This window comes from Equus asinus, chromosome X (genome assembly GCF_041296235.1).
Source record: "Equus asinus isolate D_3611 breed Donkey chromosome X, EquAss-T2T_v2, whole genome shotgun sequence".
NCBI lineage: Eukaryota > Metazoa > Chordata > Mammalia > Perissodactyla > Equidae > Equus > Equus asinus.
In genome coordinates this window covers 118,516,210-118,540,389 of record NC_091820.1, presented here as the reverse complement: position 1 = coordinate 118,540,389, position 24,180 = coordinate 118,516,210, and positions in this window count along the sequence as shown.

Sequence of the window (24,180 nt, the reverse complement as noted above, 5' to 3'; positions counted from 1 at the left end):
AGGGTTATAGTGAGGTACAACCTTCTGTCATTAGCCTTTTGCAGTAGTGAGTGGGTAAAAGTAGAAGTTGTCTCAGCTCTTGGTGATGGGGCCTGGACTGCTTGAGTTCTGGGGTTGGAGGTTGGTATTTGAAAGGTATAAAATAGGGTATTTTATAGGATGAGCATCAGGATGAGTTTGAATCTGGATAAAAACAGCAAGAGGAATCCTGTTGGAATGAAGACCAGGGGCATCTCCTGCCATTCCTTTGAAGGCAATAGGACTCCAGAGATCACAAAATAGCTGGTGCTCATTTTCATCATCCTCACCATCCTCTTCAGGAGAGACATCAGTGTACCATACTGGCTGACCATAAAAGCTGGACCAGTCCTGGTCATTGGCATGGGAACCAATTCTTCCCCACCAGTATGCACAGTAAGGCACTGAAACAGGGACTCTTCCTGCATTGCCATAAGTGCTGTGTCCCTTCATTTTATTAGTCTTAGCATATAAGAGGAAGGGTTTGTAGGCATTGTCTAGTTCACCACTGTTGGGGGTGACTTGCCTAAGGTCGCAGAGTCAATTCATGGCATAATGAGGGCTATAGCTCAGGGCTCCTGAGGCCCTACTTTGTGCTCTTTCTTGTGTACTACAATGTCTCTGTTGTGTGAGTTAAGATAGCACAGGTAGGTGGCATGGTTTCCAGAAGACCCCTGTTTTTTATGTATATGGGTACACATGTACACGCATGATGTGTGTCTGTGTGTAGTGCTTAGAACAGTGGCTGGCAGGTACTCTCATACATTTTAGCCATAATTATTATAATTGATAATATTTTATATGCCCATAGCTCATATGAGGGCCTGGAGACTGAGTAGCCCACTCCTCTTAGTTCATTGACCAAAGTTTATGGAATTCTCTCACATCCTTTAAATTCTCATAACAATCTCATAGGGTCAGCATTCTTATTGTTATTATTGTTGTTTTTATCTCAACCCACAGATAAAATAATAGGCTTAGAAAAGTTGAATGTCTGGACCAAGACACACAGCAAATCAGTGAAGGAGCTGAGGTGACCAAGGTTAGTGCTCTTACTCCTACACCAGAGCCTCCTTCCCCAGAGCTGCAGAAGAGGTATCATAGCAGGCACAGGTCTTAAACACAGAGCAGGTCAGCACTAGACCTGCAAGACAAGATTCAGGGAAGAAGGGCAGCTGTTGCATGTAAGCAGCCAATGCTTGAGCGTAGGAGCTGAGGGCAGTGGCACCTAAGATAAACTTTGCTTGTTGACCAATTCTGTTAGGACCAGCCATGCTCGTGAGAGTACCTCTCCTCATTTCAGCTCTCTCATCTCAGCACACATGCTCCATGTGTGCTCAAGAAATGCCATCTAATTGGAATAAAACTGACAATGAACTCAGATCAACTTTTGAGGCACAGCGCTGCCATGAGGACATAATATAGCAATATATTTGAGAAACAGAAGGTGGAGGAAAGGAAAGAGAACATGAGAGAGGGAAGGAGGGAGACATGAAAGCATTTCACAGGAAAGATCTAAACATATAAAATATAGAGGTAAAAAGCAAGCAGCTGTGTGAGAACAGAATACTCTGCTGCTCCTGATTTTACCTGCTGCCCAGACTCTTCAATTGCAGCTTCTACTAAATAATAATGTGGGCTCTCTCTTTGCTCCCAGCTCAAAGAGAATGATAAAGCAGAAAAACAGTCAAAGTTACAGTACAGTAGTCCCCTTTTATCTGCAGGGGATACATTCCAAGACCCCCAGTGGATTCATGAAACCATGGATAGCACCAAAGCCTATATATACCATGTTTTTTCCTGTAAATACATACCTATGATAAAGTTTAATTTATAATTAGGCACAGTAAGAGATGAACAACAATAACTAATAATAAAATAGAACAATTATAACAATATACTCTAATAAAAGTTACCATAGATCTCAGTGACCTCAGTGTATGATTTTTTTCTTACTAAGTTGAGAACTTTCACCTTTTCACTTACAGGGAGCATTTTATGGCTTCTCTTTGCCATATCCAAATTGCCAGTATCACTCCTCTTGTGATTTAGGGCCTTTATAGAGTAAAATAAAGGTGACTTGAACACAAGAACTGTGATATCATGACAGTCAAACTGATAACCAAGAGGGCTATATGTGACTAGCAGGTGGATAGCGTATGCAGTGTGCATATACTGGACAAAGGGATGGTTCACATCCCAGGTGGGACGGAGCAGGATGGCACAAGATTTCATCACACTGCTCAGAACAGCACACGATTTAAAACTTATGAATTGTTTATTTCTGGAATTTTCTGTTTAATATTTTTGGACTGTGGTTGAACACTGGTAACTGAAACTGCAGCAAAACTGTGGATAAGAGAGGACTACTCTACAGCCACAGATAAAAGTTGATGACATGGAAATCTCTCCCACTCCCCAACACACCCTCTTTGGCAACCCCTACAGGAGAAGCACAATGATAGAAAATATAACGAACAGAAAAGGAAAAGACTGTTGAGCTAAGATGGGGAAGGGTGTCTTTCTTTGGTTCCCTAATGGGGTGTTTTGATGATTGCTAATATCTGTAGTGCTCAATATTGCAGCAGAAAGTCGGAGTGGAAGGAGAGGCTAGTTACTCCAGTGTCTCAATTCTCAATAGCATACAGCTATCTTAGGAGTGAGAGTTACACATCAGATATAATCATAGACATTAATTTCTAGGTTCTTCTGCAGATTAGAAAACTTGAAGAAGTTGGACTCTGAATTCTACCCATTTTCAGAAAGACGTGAAATGGCCAAATGAAATTCTAGTTTTTAGAAAGGAAGTAATGATGGACTGAGTGTACAAAACATAGACTGGCAAATTTGATGTCAATCTTAGACAATGATTTTAGAAAATGCTATTGAGATAGTTCATAATCGTAAAAGTTAGCTCTGATCAGTGGAAGTCAACATGGGTTTGCTGAGAAGTCATGTAATACAAACTTCATTTGCTTGTTTGGTTAGTTGAGTGATGGATGTGGGGAATGTAGCACACAATATACGTTGCTGTCATCCAGACATTTAGCAAGTTTTCTCATGATATCTTTGTGGAAAGTATGAAGATCTGTGGCCTCATTCATTCAATTATGTCAATTAGTAGCTTGTTGAAGTAGTATAGCCAAAAGGTATGGGTACAGATCTGGACCGTGTTATTATGATGATTTCTTGTAACAAGCTATAAGGATCTGTCCTCAACCTTGTCCTGTTAAACATTTTTATTAATGACTTGGTTAAGTTGTAAAAAATAGGCTCATCAGATTTGTAAAGGGACAGTAAACACAATGGATGCCAGAATTAGGATTCTGCAAAATTTGACAGGTTTGGTAGATGGGCTGTATCTACAAGATGAAATTTAATAGATGTAAGCATAAAATGCTATGGGGGAAATCCAAGAAACTGATTACATAAATACAGAGAGTGGCTTAGCAAAGCTCATGTAAGAAAGGTTTAGGGGTTTAATGTATAGTGTGCTCAAATGTAAGTTAGCTGTGAGATGTTTCTATGTATTTTTTAAGATACATTATTATGGTGGTTCTCACACTTGGCTTCCCAGGCTTCAAACAAGATCAATTGCATAAGAATGTTTGTGGATAGGGCCTAGGAATCAGTATGTTTAAAGCTCCCCGGGTAATTCCACGGGGAAACTAAAGTTGAGAACCACTGTGATAACAGAATGTGAGAGAATTGATAGCTTCATTGTAATGTGTATTGATCAAGTTTTGGATAACACATTTACAAACTGGAACCCATTCAGAGCAGTGTGCCCAAGATGGTAAGGGGACATCAAGTCATACACACTAGGCCATCAGGAACTGTTGAAGGAACTGAGTATGAGCAATCTCAGGGAAGACAAAAGCTGCCTTTAAATGAGTGTGCCAGAAGGATTACCCTTATTCTGTTTGGCTCCAGGGATGAGAACTAGAACCGAGCAGATGAAGTAACATTAAGGCAAGTTTTAAGTCAGTAAAAGGAATAATATTCTACAGTACTGTCTAAAGATGTAATGGGCTACCTCAGAAAGAAATGATTGCTCTCTAATTTGGGGACTCTAAGCCATTTGGCTGCTTAACTAGTTGGTGAGGAGAACGTGGAGAAGGTGTATGTTATTTAAGACTCCTGGTGGCACGTGACAGAAACTCAATTCAAAAAGCTTAAAAATAGAGTCGATTTATCATATAACAGGGAAGGGACTTTAGGGAGGGCTGATTCAAGGGATCAATTGATATTATCAGGCTCTGTCTTGTCATTTTTTGGGCCCTGTTTGTCTTTGCTTTCCTTTATTGTGCATTCAGACTCTCTCCATGTGGTGTCCTAGCAACCACAGCAGAGAGAGAACATTTTTTTCTGATACTTCTCAAAAAAGTCCTGGGAAAAACACTGATTCTAAATGGACCAATATGGCCAGAAAGAGGGTGGTGTGTATATGTGTGTGTGTGTGTGTGTGTGTGTGTGTGTGTGTGTGTGTTTGCGCGCATGTTGAGAGGAGGATGGGGGAAGTGGATGCACAAAATAATAGGGGCCTTAGGCAATGGATAGGGTTGAATAAGTGAAGATCCCTCCCAGCCCTGGGATTTTACTATTATTTGACAGTATGGCCAGAATGCGGCAGTAATTATAGAACCCTAAGCCTTCTATGGCTCATCAAATATAGTCTTTTTTCTAATCAGGCCCGTGTGTTCCTTTTTTTTATTTTTAAGAGACAGTTTTAGTATCTTTTACTACATTTGGAAAAGAAAAAAATATATCAGCAGTGCTATCTCCTGTAGGTAACTAACTTATCTTGTCATTTATTTTTTTTAATTAATTAATTAATTATTTTGATTGCAGTAACATTGGATTATAACATTATATAGCTTTTGGATGTACATCGTAATATATTCCGAATGCTGTGTACATTACATCATGTTCACCACCCAAACACTAATGATAGTGCATCCCCTCACATGTGAGCCTAATCACCCCTTTTGCCCTCCCCCCCTTTCCCCCATGGTAACCATCAATCCAGTCTCCGTTGCTATGTGTTTGCTTGTTATTGTTTTTATCTTCTATTTATGAGTGAGATCATACGGTATTTGACTTTCTCCCTCTGACTTATTTCATTCAGCATAATACCCTCAAGGTCCATCCATGTTGTCACAAATGGCCGGATTTCATCATTTCTTATGGCTGAGTAGTATTCCATTGTGTATAAATACCACATATTCTTTTTTTTTTTTAAAGATTTTATTTTTTCCTTTTTCTCCCCAAAGCCCCCCGGTACATAGTTGTATATTCTTTGTTGTGGGTCCTTCTAGTTGTGGCATGTGGGACGCTGCCTCAGCGTGGCTTGATGAGCAGTGCCATGTCCGCGCCCAGGATTCGTACCAACGAAACACTGGGCCGCCTGCAGCGGAGTGCGCGAACTTAACCACTCGGCCACGGGGCCAGCCCCAATACCACATATTCTTTATCCATTCATCCCTTGATGGGCACCTAGGTTGCTTCCAAGTCTTGGCTATTGTGAATAATGCTGCAATGAACATAGGGGTGCAGGTATCTTTATGCCTTTGCATTATCAAGTTCTTTGGATAGATACCCAGCAATGGGATAGCTGGATCATATGGTAGATCTATTCTTAATTTTCTGAGGAAACTCCATACTGCTTTCCATAGTGGCTGCACCAGTTTGCACTCTCACCAGCAGTGTACGAGGGTTCCCTTCTCTCCACATCCTCTCCAACATCTGTTGTTTTCTGTCTTGTTAATTACAGCCATTCTGATCAGAGTGAGGTGATACCTCATTGTAGTTTTGATTTGCATTTCCCTGATAGCTAATGATGTTGAGCATCTTTTCATATGCCTGTTGGCCATCTGTATGTCTTCTTTGGAGAAATCTCTGTTCAGATCTTTTGCCCATTTTTCAATCGGGTTTTTGATTTTTTTGTTGTTGAGCTGTATGTGTCCTTTGTATATTTTGGATATTAACCCCTTATCTGATATATGGTTTGCAAATATCTTCTCCCAATTGTTAGGTTATCTTTTCATTTTGTTGATGGTTTCCTGTGCTATGCAGAAGCTTTTTAGTTTGATGTAGTCCCATTTGTTCATTTTTTCTTTTGTTTCCCTTGTCTGGTCAGACACGGTACTTGAAAATATGCTGCTAAGACTGATGTCAAAGAGTGTACTGCCTATGTTTTCTTCTAGAAGTTTCATGGTTTTGGGTCTTACATCCAAGTCTTTAATCTGTTTTGAGTTGATTCTTGTGCATGGTGTAAGGGAATGGTCTACTTTCATTCTTTTGCATGTGGCTGTCCAGTTTTCCCAACACCATTTATTGAAGAGACTCTCCTTTCTCCATCGTATGCTCTTGGCTCCCTTGTCGAATATTAGCTGTCCATAAATGTGTGGTTTACTTCTGGGCTCTCAATTCTGTTCCATTGATCTGTGTGTCTGTTTTTCTGCCAGTACCATGCTGTTTTGGTTATTATGGCTTTGTATTATATGTTGAAATCATGGCGTGTGATACCTCCAGCTTTGTTCTTTTTTCTCAGGAATCCTTTGGCTGTTCTGGGTCTTTTGTTGTTCCATATAAATTTTAGGATTCTTTGTTCTATTTCTATGAGGAACGTTGTTGGAACTTTGATAGGGATTGCATTGAATCTGTAGATTGCTTGAGGAAGTATGGACATTTTAACGATGTTAATCCTTCCAATCCAAGAGCACAGAATATCTTTCCATTTCTTTGTGTCTTCTTCGATTTCTGTCAACAATGTTTTATAGTTTTTGGTGTACAGATCTTTCACCTCTTGGTTAAGTTTATTTCTAGGTATTTTATTCTTATTGTTGCAATTGTCAATGGGATTGTATTCTTAATTTCTCTTTCTACTACTTCATTGTTAGTGTATAGAAATGCAAGCAATTTTTGCACCTTGATTTTGTATCCCGCCACTTGACTGTATTCCTTTATTGTTTCTAAAAGTTTTTTTAGTGGATTCTTTAGGGTTTTCTAGATATACAATCATGTCGTCTGCAAAGAGTGACAGTTTCACTTCTTCTTTTCCAATGTGGATCCCGTTTATTTCTTTTTATTGCCTGATTGCTCTGGCTAGGACTTCAAATACTATGTTAAATAAGAGTGGTGACAGTGGGCATCCTTGTCTGGTTCCTGTTCTTAAAGGGATAACTTTCAGTTTTTCTCCATTGAGAATGATATTTGCTGTGGGTTTGTCATATATGGCCTTTATTATGTTGAGGTATTTTCCTTCTATACCCATTTTATTTAGAGTTTTTATTATAAATGGATGCTGTATCTTGTCAAATGCTTTCTCTGCATCTATTGAGATGATCATGTGATTTTTATTCTTAATTTTGTTAATGTGGTGCATCATGTTGATAGATTTGCGGATGTTGTACAGGCCCGTGTGTTCTTTTTTCCTTCCCCATTTTCACACCTTTGCTTGTGCTGCTTAATCTTTCTAAAAAGACCTCCACTTACTATTCTCTAACCCAGAGTGCAAGACTCATCTCAAATCCTGCCTCTTCCTCTGTCATAGCTGTGCCAGCCTGCACTGATCAGTACCTCCTTTGAACTCCTACAGTACTTTTTGCAGTTACACATTTCCTGATGTCTTGTCTTGAACTTTTTCTATTTTTTGGTATGAGTTAGTTTTGTAAGTTGTACCTTTATTGTAATTGTAAGTTCCTTGAGAGCAAGGGCAATGCCTCCTTATTTTCTATTCTCTCTGTGCCTAGTAGAGAGTTGAGGACATTGTGAGGGCTTGTTCACGAAATTTATTGATTTATGGTCATTTTTATATATACCCATCCCTTTACTACTATGTATGAAATCTATGCCATGCAAGTAATAATGGATTAGATGGTAAGTATGGGAGAATTGCCAATCAGAGGCCCACTGTGGAAAAAAGTGATACTACTGAAGACCGCATTGTAACCCTTTCCCACTGGTACAAGCTCTGTGCCATGCTCATGCTGCCAAGCTGCTTGCCTTGCTTTGGACTCTAGGACTGGATAAATTTCCCTGGTTAGCACCTTCACTCACTCACTCACTCACTCATTATAGAATAATTTTTTAATCCCCGATGTTATGCCAAGCTCTGTTCTAGGTATTGGGGATACACAAAATCCCTGTTCTAAGGAGATTCCAGGGAGAAACAGAAAAGCAAAATTTGATAATTATAATATAGCATCATGGAATTCCAGTTCTGGGTTAGATAGAGTAAGCACACTCTCCTCTGTCTCCTCCATTGCATACAGTTATAAAGTCTAAACAGAATGAATGGAGCATTGAGCAGACTGAAAACTAAATAGTCTCAGATTGGAAAAGAAAATCAGAATTTAAAGTATCACTGAACTGGTGGTGAGTATGCCATTATTTTTCCTGGTATACCCTGGCCTGAACTCAGCACACCAGAATCCTGGAAGTGGCCATCAGGGAGCAGACAGAGTTCTAGGAGAAGCAATCTAATTCTGGTTCAAGAATGGAAAAGGGAACTCCTCACAGTGTGGAAATCTTTTATTTTTTTCCTTTTTTCTTTTCTCTGTTTTATTGTGCTCCAGCTCCCAAGAAATCCTGTGGCAATAGTAGCAGCAGCTGATAATTGGAGCCTGCAGGAGCTAAAACTTTGAGGACAGGGAATCTTTCTTTCTCTTCGGTGGATCAAAGAAGGTTGGGCCAATTTCCATTGCTTTTTCCCCTCACTTTCCCCCACCACTTGGACCTAAATAAGGGCACAGTTGCGAAAGTGCATAACAGAGCAGGGCAACTAAAGCCTCAGCTTTCAGGCCAGAGAACTGAAAAGAAGAACCTCAGGCATCCAGAAAGTGCCCAGGAGATCACAGAAAGGGAGAAGCTTGGAAAAGTGACCCTATAAAGTTGTTCATGAACTCCAGCGCTCAACCGTGAGTGAACACGTGCAGATTACACCCTATTTAGCACAGCAAAGACTTTGAGAACTGAAAAGATAGACCACTACTCAGGTCCTATACCATTCACTGAGTGGTGGACACATGGGGCATACCTGGATAATGCTGTAAAGGCTTTGAAAATGGAACAGACTTTGGAACCACAACCCTTAGAAGGTGGATCAGAGCTTGCGTCTGAATCTAACCAGATTGACTGCCTGCTAAAACAAAAACATCAATGTCAACATTCTCTGTAGGATTTTAAAAAGTTCCAAGGTCTCATAAGGCAATATCTAAAGTACCCAGGATATAATCCCAAATTATTAGGCATATGAAGAATCAGGAAAATTTCAACTCAACATGAGAAAAGACAATCAACAGGTGCCATCCTAGATGACAGATGTTGGAATTATATGAAAAGATTTTAAAGCAGCTATTATAAAAATACACCAACAAGTGAGGGCAAAATCCTTGAAAGAAATGGAAAAATGGAAAGCCTTTGCAAAGAAATAAAAAATGTAAACTGTTACCATATAGAATTTTAATAACTGAAAATCTACAATAACCAAACAAACAAACAAAAAAATCAATGGGTGGGCTCAGTAGCAGAATGTGGTCAGGATGATTTCATAGACTAAGTTATACTTCAGCTGCTTCTTTAAGAACATATGGAAGTGAACCAAGTGGGAAAGAGTCGTTAATAGATAACTATCATTAGCTAGTTACCCTCAAACATAGCAGTTTAAAACAACAAACATTATTATCTCACACAGTATTTGAGGCTCGAGAATCTAGGAGTGGCTTAACTAAGAGGTTCTGGCTCAGTCTCTCATAGGTTGGAGTTAAACTGTCAGCAGGGGTGTATTCATCTCAAGGCCCAGCTGGGATTGAAGAATCCACTGCTAAGCTCCCTCACATGATTGTGAGCAGGCTTCAGTTTCTTGTGGGCTGTTGGACTGAAGGCCTCAGTTCTCATCACATGGCCTTCTCCCTAGGGAGCCTTTACAGCATGGTTGCTGGCTTCAGTCAGAGCAAATGATCCAAATAGAAGAGAGAGAAAACCAAGATGGAAGCCACAGTCTTTTTTATAACCTAATCTCAGAAGTGACATAACATCACTTCTATTCTATTTGTTAGAAGTGAGTCACTAAGTCCAGGATATACACAAGAGAAGGGAAATCAAACTCCACATCTTGAAGCGAAGTATCAAAGAATTTGTGGACATATTTTTAAAACCACCACGAAGGGGAAGATTATTCTAGGTGCAGGGAATCAGATACGCAAAGGCACAAAACCAAGGGAAAGGATTAAAAATGGACACTTGGGGCTGTTCATCTCACTGGTTCACTTGGCCCTATTGTTGTATTGGTTGATGTGAAGGTTCTCTGCATGTCGAATAACCCTCTGAAGGCTCCTGCTTACTTCGCCTGTCTATTTGGGGAAGGCAGCGGGTCCAGGTCAGTGCTCTCACACTAGAGTATTGAATAGGATCTGCAGCCCCCATAGTGTTTTGTTTTAGAATCTTGGAACAAAAGGGAAAATGTAAAAAGGTACATTCTTTTAGTTGTAGGTGTATGCCTTTGCAGTAGCATGAGAAGGTAGCCTGGAGTTTTCATTGGAGGCTGATTGTCCCTGATAATACTCCTTTCTGCCACTGTCTTGCATCTCCTTACTAGCAAAATCACTGGAAGTCAGTTTTGCTATAATGTCTGTTTTGAAAACGAGTTTGTTCCAATGTGATTGATATATTAGGGAACAATTTGAGCATGACATGAATTTGGTGTTTGCTTGAGCATGATTCCATCAGCAAGAAATGCTAGGTGAATACAGAAATCGGCACCCAGCTGAAGTGAGCTAGGTGGTAACACACAAAACATACACCTCACACATCTACCAGCCATACCTATTCACATTTAGTGTTACAACTTTCCATCTGATTTCAGATAGTACCCCTTCCACTACTTCACAATATCTCGTAACCTGCTCTTCCCACATCTACAAGCAAACTTTAGGTCTCTTTAAGGTAAAGTGCCATATTTACTGTAGTATTTATGTATTTTTTTAACCATTAACGTGTAAAACTGTGCTACCTTTCCTATCTGGTTTTAAGATGTCACTGATGTTTTTATTGTTGTGCCTCTAACCCCATTTTCCCCATAAATCCTTTTGTTTTTACTGTGCAATTTTGCATAGTGCAGTAATTTTCAAAGAATACATATGTCGTGTTATAGCAGAACTGACTGTATATGTATATTTTTTACTTACCTAGGACAGTAAATTTGGGTGGACTTGATAAGCAATGAAAATCAAGTCAGTGAAGTTTCTGTGTTTCACAGGCAAAAAGAACAAGGAAGAGAAACATTCAAGTACAGTGGAGATGCTTATCTTCAATACAGGACCATTCAGAGTCTCTATCTAAAGACTTCATTTTTGAGGAAGATTAGCTCTGAGCTAACATCTGCTGCCAATCCTCCTCTCTCTCTCTCTTTTTTTTTTTTTTTGCTGAGGAAGACTGGCCCAGAGGTAACATCCGTGCCCATCTTCCTCTACTTTATATGTGGGATGCCTGCCACTGCATGGCTTGACAAGGGGTGCAGAGGTCTGTGTGGACTTTGTAGAATGTGTGTGGACTTTGCTGTGCCACTGGGCCTGCCCCGATTCTCTTTTGGTGGATTTTCTTACTAGCAGTTATTTGTTATTCTGGCTTCTGGATCTCCTGTTCTTCTGACCTTTAGAATCTTCTTCCACAGTAAGTAGTTCTGTTGCTTTGTGAATGGGTGGTGAATGGGTAGTGAGACCTTGTCAAAGAATCTGGACTTTATTTTCTTGATTCTCTGAACTTGAGCAAGGCTAGTGGTTCCTGCCAATTTCATATCCCCTTTAAGACATGCCATGGACTCTTGACTTTGGATCTGTGGCACCTGATGGTGAGGTGGTCACAATCAAGTTCCAAAGTGGTCTGGGGGATTTGCAATATGAAACCTCCTTCTCTTGCTGCTGGGACCACATTCAGCTCCATAGGAGGAGGCAGAGGCAAGCTTAATTATTTATTCTTCTTTCTCTTCCTTTTCCTCATCATTCTTTCTCTTCTTCACCTTCATTGGGGCAGTGCCACATAGTGGTTGAGGATTTGGGCTCTGGGTCTACTGCTTAATGGTTCTGTGACCTTAGGCCTCTTACTTAACCTTTCTGTGCCTCCATTCCCTCATCTTTAAAATGGAAATTATAACAGCACCTACCACATAGGCTTGTTGTGATGAATTAATGAGATTATCCATGAAAAGCACTTAGAACTGGGGCTAGTTGCTTTACACACATGGTCTTAATCAATACCTAAAATCTGAGGAGCCTATATCCATTTAGGATCAGGTGGAGATAAAAATAAAGTGATTCTGAGCTCTTACATTCTGTCAGTGTGAAAATGTAGTTGCCTTTACCCACAATTCTTCAGCTCTCAGCTATTGCATAAAAAAGGTGCTGTTGTGGGGCTGGCCCTGTGATGTAGTGGTTAAGTTCAGCACGTTCCTCTTTGGCAGCCCGGGTTTGTGGGTTTGGATCCCAGGTGCTGACCTACACCACTCTTCAGCCACACTGTGGCAGTGACCCACATACAAAGCGAGGAAGATTGGCAGAGATGTTAGCTCAGAGCTAATCTTCCACAGCAAGAAATGAAGAAGATTGGCAACAGATGTGAGCTCAGGGCTAAACTTCCTCAACAAAAAAAGAAAAAAAGGTGCAATTGTGATTACTGTTTCTATTTGTGCAGCTTATAAGCTTTGACCAATTTCTTTCATTACCTGCTGCTCTGACCCTTAGGGCGAAGGCTTTCAAGGTAAAAATGCTTCTATATAACTTTGGGTGAAGATTGAATATTTAGGTTTTACAACTCTAACACAAAAACATATTTTAGGCTGACCCACAAGTATATTAAATGAAATGTTAAATGAGACTGTAATCTAACCAAGGGCAGAGATCTTGTCTTTTTCTATGATATCTTCTCAACATCTAATATAGTGGTTCTAATTCATGGATGATTCTGTCCCCTCAGGAGACATTTGGTAATGTCTGGAGTAATTTTTAGTTGTCACAACTGGGAATAGGGGGGCTGTTGCTACTGAAATCTAGTGTATAGAGGCCAGGCATGCTGCTAAACATCTTACAATGTACAGGACACTTCCCCTATACAAAGAATTATCCTACCCCAAATGTCAATGGTACTGAGGTTGAGAAACCGTGCTCCAATACAATGCCTAAATGCAAGGAACATTGCAGCCTCTTGATAAATGTGTGTTGAATGAGTGAATGAAGTTTGGGGAACAAAAATGTGATTTGGTAGCAGAGACAGGGCTTGGCAGACAATTTCATGGAGAAGAAATTGCAAGAATACCTGGAATTCAGCCAATTGGTGTTAGCAAGACACAAAGGCCAGTGTTTACCTTGTCCAGGCATCTGTTAAGATTGGTCTGTGCCTGGGCGATACGGTTGTTAAATATTTTGAATAACATCCCTGGAAGGTGGTATATTTTTTAGAAGTTGTAGATGATTGCTTCTGGAAATAACTTGTCTTAGAAACCACAAGAAAGGGAAATAGACTGACTTTGGCCTTGGGGAATAAACAGAAAATGGTAGAGGGAGTGGCTATGGATGAATGACATTGTTATGGTAGGGATAGAAAATGGAGTCCACCATTCTGGCGAAACAGGGAAAATCAGAGCAATCTCTCCCATAGTCCCTCAGTCTTAGTCAAGGCGACAGTCCTCCAAATAGAGAATTAGTAGGGAAAAAGTGAAAAGTAGAATAAAACAAGTTAAAGTGGTTTCATGACAAAGGAAAAGATGTTATTTTGCGTAATGGAGCATTGTCTTAGTCTTTCTGGGCTGCTATAACAGAATACCATAGACTAGGTGGTTTATGAGCAACATAAATGTATTTCTCATAGTTCTGGAGGCTGGGAAGTCCAAGATCAAGGTGCTGACAGGTTCACTGTATGTTAAGGGTCCACTTCCTGGCTCATAGACTGTTGTCTTCTCACTGTGTCTTCATATGGCAGAAGGGGCAAGGGAGCTCTCTGGGGTCTCTTTTATTAGGGCACTAATTCCATTCATGAGGGTTCTTCCCTCACGACCTAAGCACCTCCCAAAGGCCCACCTCCTTAATATCATCACGTTAAAGGTTAGGGTTTCAACATTTGAATTCTGGAGGGATACAAACATTCAGTCTATAGCAGCTATCTTTCAAAAATTGCAAGAGTAGCCCAAGTGAAGAGAATATGGGAGCCCTCTTGAAGGTAGCTGATTAAATAAACAGTGGTGCATCCCTATTGTGGAATATTATGTAACAGTTAAAAATAATAAGATAGCTCTGTATCTGCTAACATGGAAAACCTCTAAGTCATATTGTTAAGGAGAAAACAGAAGTGGAAAATACACTGTATATAGCTTGATGCTATTTCTGTAAAAGAAAAATTTTACAAAACAACTTTGTAAATTCAGATATATACATACCCAAAAACAAAGATAAATAGGAAAAGGCCTTGAGGGATAGAGAGAAAATTGATCATAGTGGTTCTCCCCAGGTAGAGGAATAGAATAGCAAGGCACTGGTCAAGGGGGCCATTCACTTTAACTGTACCAATAGCATTTGTACAAGACTATATCTGTATAGTACTTATATAATTAAAAAAATGTACACAGTGGGAAAACAGAAAATTCATAGATATAGTGCAGATTGGCAGAAGAATTTTGGGGTCAGTTTTGCTTCAAAGAAAGATTTACTACCAGGTTCCAGTAAACAGCAAGCTTGATTCACAAACAACTTGTGGCTTGTTGCCTTAGGGTGGGGGATGGGGCCTAGTGGCTAGTTAGGTCCAGTGCTAAATAAGAATGGAGAGAGGAGTGAGTAGGGCATGTGACCCTCAGGGTTTTTTTTTTTTTTTCCACCAGGTTTGTTAGTGCTGGGCTGGCTGTCCAACTTCTTTTAGCCCCAGAGCCCTTGGGTGGTTCCTATAGCCTGTATGCTGTAGCATTGGCAGGCCCTAAAAACCTAGGGTCTTGAAGAGATGTCCAAACTTTGCCTTATTTCTCTACTCCTTGGCTAAGCACTGTCACAAAGGAGCTTCTGAGTGTTTGGGCTGTTAAGTATCCAGGAGGGGCCATCCTGGGGCCTGGCCAGGAGTATCCTGGGCTCCTGTTGGGCTGGCTCAGTGATCTGTGTTCTTGCCCATCTTATAGAAAACAGAGAAGTCTTGAAATTCAGGAGTTAGTTTAGTAGTGAGGTAAAACAACTGTGGATTTTTTCCCTTCGGTATGCATTAATAAAAAAATACACCATGCATTTCTCAATAATTCAGTCATTTGTTTTAAAATAATCTAAATAGCTCCTTCAGCAGTGACCTGTTGGATCATGTCATATTTATTGAATTAGCAAAAGAAGTCATTTTCTCACAATGTAAGCTGGGAACTCTTCAATGTTTCAGTTGGAGACATGAGTACAGTTAATGTTCTGTGTGTGGACCTTGCCTAGGGAGGATGGGACTGGCTGGTTTGGTAGATTGGGGCAGTTTGGGACTGAGACATCAAGTTACATGACTGGCTCTGAAGTCTCAGGACTCCTTAATAAACCATCCAACTTATGGAAACTTGACACTCACATGAGAAACTAGGCCTTCCACTTCCCTTCTTACTTTTCTCTCTTGCTCCTGCATGGCCCCACATTCCTCCTGGTCAACTTTCACTTATCTTTAATTTGCCTCGGAAATAGGATTCAGGAAACAAAAGTGGGAGGGGGAGGGCATTGATTTGTTTATAAAGGGTATGGCTTTTCATTTGGTTTGTTCATTGATGTATTTTAAGTACCTACAGCAGTTCCTGTTACATAGTAGTTGCTCAATGAATATTTGTTGACTGAACAAATGAAAATACCAGCTACATATATTATAAGGGCCAGTGTGTTCTAGTAACAGCAAGGAGGCCAATGGGAAAAGAATGACTTGAGCAAGGGGAAGAATGATAGAAAGTGAAATCAGGGAGGTATGTAGAGGCCAGTTCTTGTAGGGTCTTTTTGGCCATAGTAGAGACTTGGGATTTTATTCTAAACATAATGGGAAGCCTATGGAGGGTTTGGAGCAGGTGTGTGACATGGCTAATATTTATGGTTCCAGGCACTATTCTAGGTGTTTTGGGTGTATCAACTCATACAATCTTCAAACATATATATAATGTAGCTACTAATATTTGTTGTATAGATGAGGGAAAGTTACACAGAAAGATAAAATTCCTTGGCTACAGGTCACACAGCTAGGAAGTGGTAGACCTGGGATTTGTACTGTGGCAGCCCAGCTCCAGAGTTGCACTCCTATCCATTGCATCATACTGCCTTTTTGTACATCATGTAAATGATCTGATTTTCATTTTAAATGGCTCCCTCTGGTTGCTTTGTCTAAAGCAGACCACAGGAAGGCAGAGTGGAGGCAGGGAGGTCAGTAGGGAGGCTGTTGTATTTGACTTGGCAAGAGATAATGGTGGCTTGGCCGAGGAGAAGGAGAAGAGCAGATTCTGGATGTATGCTGAAGGCAGAGACTAAGGGTTTGCTGAAGGACTTGATATGGGCTATGAGAGAAGGAGAAAGGTCAAAGATGATCTCGAGATTTGAAGATAATATATAAATGACTTTTTAAAAAAGTATTTAGCTATTGTTGACCTAGAAATCTCCTGGCGTGCCTGGAAGCACTCACTTAGTGGACACCAGTGGAGTAAAGAACTACCTAATTCTTAATGATAATGGAAATCTCTCCGGTGACTCAGTTTAGTGTTGTGGTTCACTCTTGATCATCCTTATGTGAACTGACTATTTTGGGAATGGCACCTCCCTTTCTTCTCCAGTGGTCTTCTAGACTTTAAACATTTCTCTCCAGCATCGGGGGTAGTATTTTTAAGGAATGCTTAATAGTTTCTCCTGTCACTGTCTCACTTCACCTGGTTCAGAATTTTTGGAGAAGTTGGGTAAGCTGCACCAGTGGCACAGTGTTAGGAGTGCTGTGTCCGAATAGTCAATGATGGTTCTGGACTCTTGTCCCTACCATCCCAACTTTGGCACACTACGTTGATGCATACATCTCAATCCTTCTCTGCTCTCTGTGTTGACTACCTTCTTTGTGTTCTCCAGTTTCTGGGTCTTTTCAGTCCAGGCTCCAACTTTGACATCTGGGTTTAACTGCATCCAACTGAGTTCACTTTGCTCCCTAATTTTCAACTTTTCTTCTCTCCTAGCTTGGTCTCAGAACCTTGTCTAGTGATGTGTACTTGTAGTAAACCATTAATGAAGCTACTTGGCAACACAAGTCAACAGTTTTGACCCAAATGGGTAGGGGTGGGTAGCAGCCAGCCCTCAAAGCTCTAGGCCTTTCTCTTTGCTCACACATATTCTGTGTCCCATTTCCTGAACCAATTTTAAGTGTACCATCAGTGGCATTAAGTACACTGTTGTGCAACCATCACCACCATCCATTTCCAGAATTTTTCATCTTCTCAAACTGAAACTCTGTACCCATTAAACAATATCTCCTCATTCCTCCTTCTCACCAGTCCCTGGCAACCACCATTGTACTTTCTGTCTTTATGAATTTGACTACCATAGGTACCTCATTATAAGTGAAATCATACCCTGTTTTTCCTTTTGGGACTTGCTTATTGTAATGAGCATAATGTCTTCAAGATTCGTCCATGTTGTGGCATGTATCAGAATTTCCATCCTTTTAAAGGCTGAATAATATTCCATTGTATGTATATATCCCATTTTGTCTATCCATTTACAATTGGCTATTGTGAATGATGTTGTTATGAACATGGGTGTACATGGGAATATCTGTTTGAGTTCCTGCTTTCACTTCTTTTGGGTATATATCCAGATGTGGAATTGCTAGATCATGTGGTAATTCTGTGTTTAATTTTTTTGAGGAACAACCATACCATTTTCACAGCAACTGTACCATTTTACATTCCCACCAGCAATGCACAAATGATCCAATTTCTCCACATTCTCACCAACACTTGTTATTTTCTATTTTTTTTATAACAGCGATCCTAACGGTTGTGAAGTAATATCTCATTGTGATTTTGATTTGCATTTCCCTATTGATTAGCGAAGTTTAACATCTTTTTCTGTGCTTATTGGCCATCCTGTGCTTATTTCCTGTATATCTTCTTCGGAGAAATGTCTATTCAAGTCCTTTCCCCATTTTTTAATTGGGTTGTTTGTATTTTTGCTGTTGGATTTTCGAACTTTTTAAAATTGTGGGATCCTGTGTTCAAATTAAGTATTTCAGGAAATCTCAATGTATAAAACAGATTAAAATAGAGATGCTCCAGGTACAATTGGGGAAGACATGGAGCCCACCTGCTCACTCTACTTCCATGGCAGCCCCCTAGAGGCCTCCTTGAGCCCCTGCAATGCCAGTGCTCCTTGGCATTTAGAGAGGGATCACGCTTCAGAATATCTGAGGAGGCACAGATATGCACAGAGACTCACTTCTATGTTTTACCCACTTCAGATATTGACCATGACAAGAGAAATGTGGTGCTTTTCACTGGAGCATATTAGTGTTGTTTTGTCACTTAGTTCCCAAAGACATACATGGCTATTGATCCTTCCACATATCAAGGGAAGTTCACAAATTATTGGGGGAATGTCAACAAAACTGAAGAAAAAGACGGAAACTCTTCCAGACCCAGAGAAAGATATTATTTGCAAATTTATGTCCCCCCGTATCGGGAAAATCCACAGAGACAATAGGAATTTGTGAGAGTGAATAAGCCACTGATCATGTTGTTGTTTATCACAGTTGCTCAATTCTTTTTCAGCCTTAAGACCTTGTTGAATCAGGAGAATTTTTTAAAGTGAGCATTTGTGGGGCTTAAAGGGGTTTTTGAGTTAGAAAGTAAGGTTCTGAGGATAGTCCTATTATTATCAGAGCTAACAGCTGGCCCTCAGCCAAGTGGTTAAGACTCATCTCCATTTTGAGGGTCCTTCTTCTTGCTTTGGGTGACAACCTCCCAAGATTTTCCTGTTTTCTGTGCAGGTCACTCCACCCCTTCCCCAATGGAATTCTCTATCCTCTACCATCTTGAGAAGCAAATTGCCCTTCGTATCCAGACCACTTCTGTTTGTGAGCAAGTGGGGGGCCAATCAATAGCACAGCACCTTTTACTTGCCTGAGTTCTGAACAATTGAGAAATGGAAAAGAATCTGAAGATAGAGTTTAAAATATTACCTTTAATATGGATAAAGACTGGGGTGGAGGACAGATTATATCAATGAGCAAGTGGGCTTTCCACTACTGTGCCCCTATGTTAGAGAGACTTACCCTCGTAGTCACAGGCTGTGCCATACCACTGCAGGACCCTCTTACAGAGTCAGGCCCTTATCAACTGTCTGGCAGAAATCAGAGCAGAACACAACTCTTCTCCTGTGTAGTCAGCCATGTCCCAAGAAGAGGTACGGGCAGAGCTATGCATGCACTGTTCCCTGTCCCATGCTTGTCAACCGGGTAAATTATCCCAAGCCTGCCTCTTCTCCACAGGTATATCACATCAACACAAGGAAAGAAGCATCTGGAGTGGGAAGAAGAGGTTTTCCTAATATTCGCTAGCTTATTTTTCTCTTAACTTATTGAATTTACCGATTGGGTCATCTCCATGGAGGAGGGAGGTCAGCAGTTTATGAGGACAGTCCTGCTTCCACCTTGATGAGTCTGCTTTCTGAATAGCAATCACTGGGGCTGCTGATGGGCAATGTAGATGGCGGTGCACCCAGAAGGCTCTGAAATGTGTCCAAAGACTGTGTTAACTAAATTAGTATCAAGATCATGCCATGCCCAAGGATAAAAATTCATTCCCTATTGTATTTCTCTTTTAAAATAATGTCCAGCTGTATTTGTCTTAAGTCGCCTATCAGAGGGTATACAATGAGATCAAGGGACAACATTAAGACACTACAATAATAATGTGCAACAATAAGATGCCCCTCATTTGAATGTAATCTGCCCTTATCACCTTTCCATGGAGACATTAAAGTCCAAATATTAAATTCTCTTGCACTTTTCAAAGTCCAGAGAAATGAAAGTCCAAATTTCTAAAAATCTGAACAACATAAAATTCAAAACAAAGTTTTCTTGTCTTCATGAGTGAAATTTCAAAGAAATTAAAGACCAAGATATATCCTCCCTAGCCTCTTATTCTGCTCAATCTTAACTAGAAAAGTTCTCAAGGCCTATGGAGAGTTGGGGTTCTTCAGCAGCTTTAGCCTGTGCTGTCTCTTCCTGGAATGGGTGCAGTCTCTCAGGGCCCCAGAATTTGTATTAGTTCAATGCCAGGTCTCTGATGTTTCACAGAGTTGAAATAATTAATAGAACCTACAAGATAATCATATTGTTGGCCCCATAGTTCCCAATTAAAGAACAAACAAATAGGTTATGATAGTCACCTCATGGCTCATATCGATTCCTGCTTCCTAGAATTCACCCCTTGTGGAAGCCTTTTCCCTTGTGTGTGAACTGGGTCTAGTGTCTTGCTTCTAACAAATAGAATATGTCACAGGGATGAGGTGTTTACAAAAGACTACGACTTCCTTCTTTGTAGCACTCTCTCTCTCTGTCTCTTTTCAGTTGCTTGGGTTGATGAAGTCAGCTGCCATGTTGTGAGCTGCCCTAGGAAGAGGCCCATGTGGCAAGCAACTTGCCAGCAAGGGATGAGGCCCTTAGTCCAACAGACTTTGAGGAACTGAATTCTGTCCACAGCCATGTGAGTGAGCTTGGAAGCAGTTCCTTTCCTAGTTGAACCTTGGGGTGATTACAGCCATGGAGGACTCCTTGACCCTGACATGGGATGTTCAGCTAAGCTGTACCTGATTCCTGACCCACAGAAACTGTGAGATAATAAATGTTTTCATTTTAAGCCACAAAGTTTTGGCATAATTTGTTATGCAGTGACAGATAACTAATACACAGGCCAATCCACAGTCCCTAGGGAAGTTATCCTGGGCAAAATGATATTGTCTATATGCAGTACTCAGAATTGCTAAGATTGTGGCAGAAACTCAATATTATTTGAAAGAGAAATGACAGATGGAAGAAATCTTGGTTTTAGCCTTGCCAGGGATGCCAGTCTACCCAAATATCTAGAGTCCATGATCTGTGAACTTCAATTCAGTTTGCAGAAATTTCTCCCAAAGAGGTTAATTTTGGCCTTTTATATTTAAAAGCCAATTACATGATTATAAAAACCAGACTCTAGGTCCAAAGTAAGCCTCTACAGGCTGCCAAGTTTAAAATATATTGTCTATGTACAGAAGTCCAAGGCTAATTCTAGTTCTTGTCTATTTCTCCATGTTTTTGGTCCAGTGCATTAGGTGTTTGGGTTGGAGGAAGTTCAGTGAATAACACCTTGAATTCTGAACTGACAGATATCTGGGAAAAACGGAGCAACTCAGGTGGGAAATAAACAGAGGCCCTTTATTCCTAATTCAACTGTTTTTAGAAAATGTAGCTTATATTTGTAGATAAGTGAGCTTCCTAACACTGTATCCCAGACTTATCCACCCAGAGGCAGCACTAGACCATTGCATTGCCCTTCCCCTCCCCATGGATATTTATTTATAGAGGACCAGAGCAGGACACACACTCTTTGTAGACAGCTTCACTCCCAAGAGCAAGAGTAGATAAAGGCGCTAGGACAAATGGGACAGGCTTTTTCTGACTACTTGGGTAAGTCCTATCTTCCTAGGAAGAAGTGAGGTGGTGGAGTCACAGAAAGCAACATCAGGAGTGAGGAAATGTGTTCTCTGCTTTTCATAGTGATCAGATAAGGCTGATTAAAACCCTACCATGATGATAATGCATGGTTATCATTCAGGATCTGTGAGGGGCTAGTGTAAAGTAAGAAGGGATTATGTGATGCATAGAGATGGCTAGCTTGGCAAACTGTTTGGTTGATGATGTGATTTTATGTCCTACTACAAGTCCTTTCACATCTGCTCCACCTTCCCCACCACCCCAAACTCCAGAAGCCAGGATGTCCTTCAGACCCACATATCGTTGGTAATACTCAAATGCTCTGGCTTTATCAAGATCAGGCCCACTTCCTGATAAACTAATATATTTATACTCTTCTTTTGGGGGCAATACCTTTTAACCAGCACCTCTGTGTTTTACTCCAAAGAAATGAATCTTGATACTACATGGCAAGCTAACAAGGAATTGTAAACATAGGCAGCCACGTCCTAGTGAGGTTAGCCCTGGTTTGTACTTAAAAATTTCTGAACAAATTGCCCTATTGCCTGACATGGTACCTTTAACTTCTAAAGCAGACTTCAGCTAGGACCCATGGAAAATCCCATTTTCTTGAGTAAAACCATTTCTTGTTTGAAAACCTTGAACTATCCCACAGCCAAAGGGATTCAGATTTGGGTTTTTGGGGAAGTTACCAAGGATGACAAGCCCTCCTGTAAGAGATTATAAATTAAAGAATAGGATGGCATTCTGCATTGTCTGTTTCACTTGGATGAAAACATGACGCAGCCCTTTTGTCTTATACAAAAAATGTTTGCCAATGTCTGATTGAAATGTAAAAACTCCCCAGCAGCCAGATACCCTAGCCAGGATCTTCTGCTCCTCTGAAAAAGATCAACTCACCTCTAAAAGACTTTATCACTCCTTATGGGCCATCAGGATGTTCAGAAATAACCATGGCAAATCAAACATTCTCAGGAAGAGAAGTTTCTGACTGATTTTGTTCTGTGTTCAGCCTTTTTATGTTTATCAATTCTGAGAAGCACAGAGGTTCTTTTGCACATTTCTGACAACACCTGTGCTCCCCTTCTCATGCATTATTTCTTATCAAATGCATCTGACTATTGCATAGCACAGCATTTACCCTCAGCCTCACTGTGAGAGAACGTTATGATCTTTTACACCGCTTACCTGGTATCCAGATATTTTTGCTTTATGTGTGTATTTTTGTTGGGGGGTAGAAGGCTAGGATGCAGAGAGGCAGGGAGCTAGGTAGGTTGGCATGACAAAGGCTTGTTTGGTTTTGTTCTTTTGGTTCTTTTCAAAACAACATTTTCAATAGCTTAGCTTGAAAGTCAATTTCTAGAATACCTGGCAAAACCCATTCTTCCCTTCCCTCTTCTTCTTTTACATTTGGAGCCAAACACAACCAGTCAGGCCTGGATCTATGCCAGATAGAATAAGGGTCTGCCTACAGAATGTGGGTATAGCCATAATAAAACTAGCCCCCAAATCTCTTTCTTTGCAGTACAGCACTGTATGTTATTTTTGGGGACATGTATTTCAAGTATCTTGTTAAAGTGCATGTATATTATCTAGTGGGGATAACACGTTAAGTTATCTTTAGGAGGTTAGGAGGTGATTCAACAGATTAGGCAAGCAGATAAGGCCTTGAGGAGAAATGGGATACATGTTTTGATGGGAAGTGGCAAGAGAATGATCTGGAAACTATGATTATAATTAGTACTACCACTTCAATCACTACTACCCTCATCATACCATCATCATTTATTGGATGACTAGTATGTTCCTGGTGTTTTACAGGCATTACTTCATTTCCTGTAACAGCCCTGTGAAGAGGATACCCCTATTATCTCAATTTTATAGTTGAGGAAACTGAGGGTCAGAAAAAGGCAAAGTAATTTGCACAGTGTTTTTCAAATAGAAGGTGTGAACTCAGGGTTCTAACTCAAGTCAAGCAGGAGGCAAGTATTACCATGGGAGACAATCTGGTCAGTAGGGATGGAACATTGTCTTCTGGAACATTTTGCTTGGGTATGGATCGGCTTCTAGTCCTGGGTGAAAAAAGCATGAACAAGCTGAAGAACTCAAACACTACAAGTCTCATTAATTTGAGGGGTGTGTGGGCTCAAAATTCACAGATCCAAGCTTGGGTTGGTCACCTATACTGGGAAACCTTGTCAGTTGTGGGAAAATACAAGAATGATGATGCAAATTCAGAATTTCACTGGAAAGATCTTTAAGCTGTGGCAGCTCCCTACTTTTTAATAAATGAATTTAGATTGCTTGCTAGTTGTGTGATTGGGGCAAGCCATTTTACCTCTTAACTTTTAGTTTTTTCATTTGTAAAATGGAGTTAATAATACTTTGTTGAATTGTTGAAAGTATTAATGTGTGTGAAAGTTTTTTGAAAACTGTGTAGGATGATACATATAT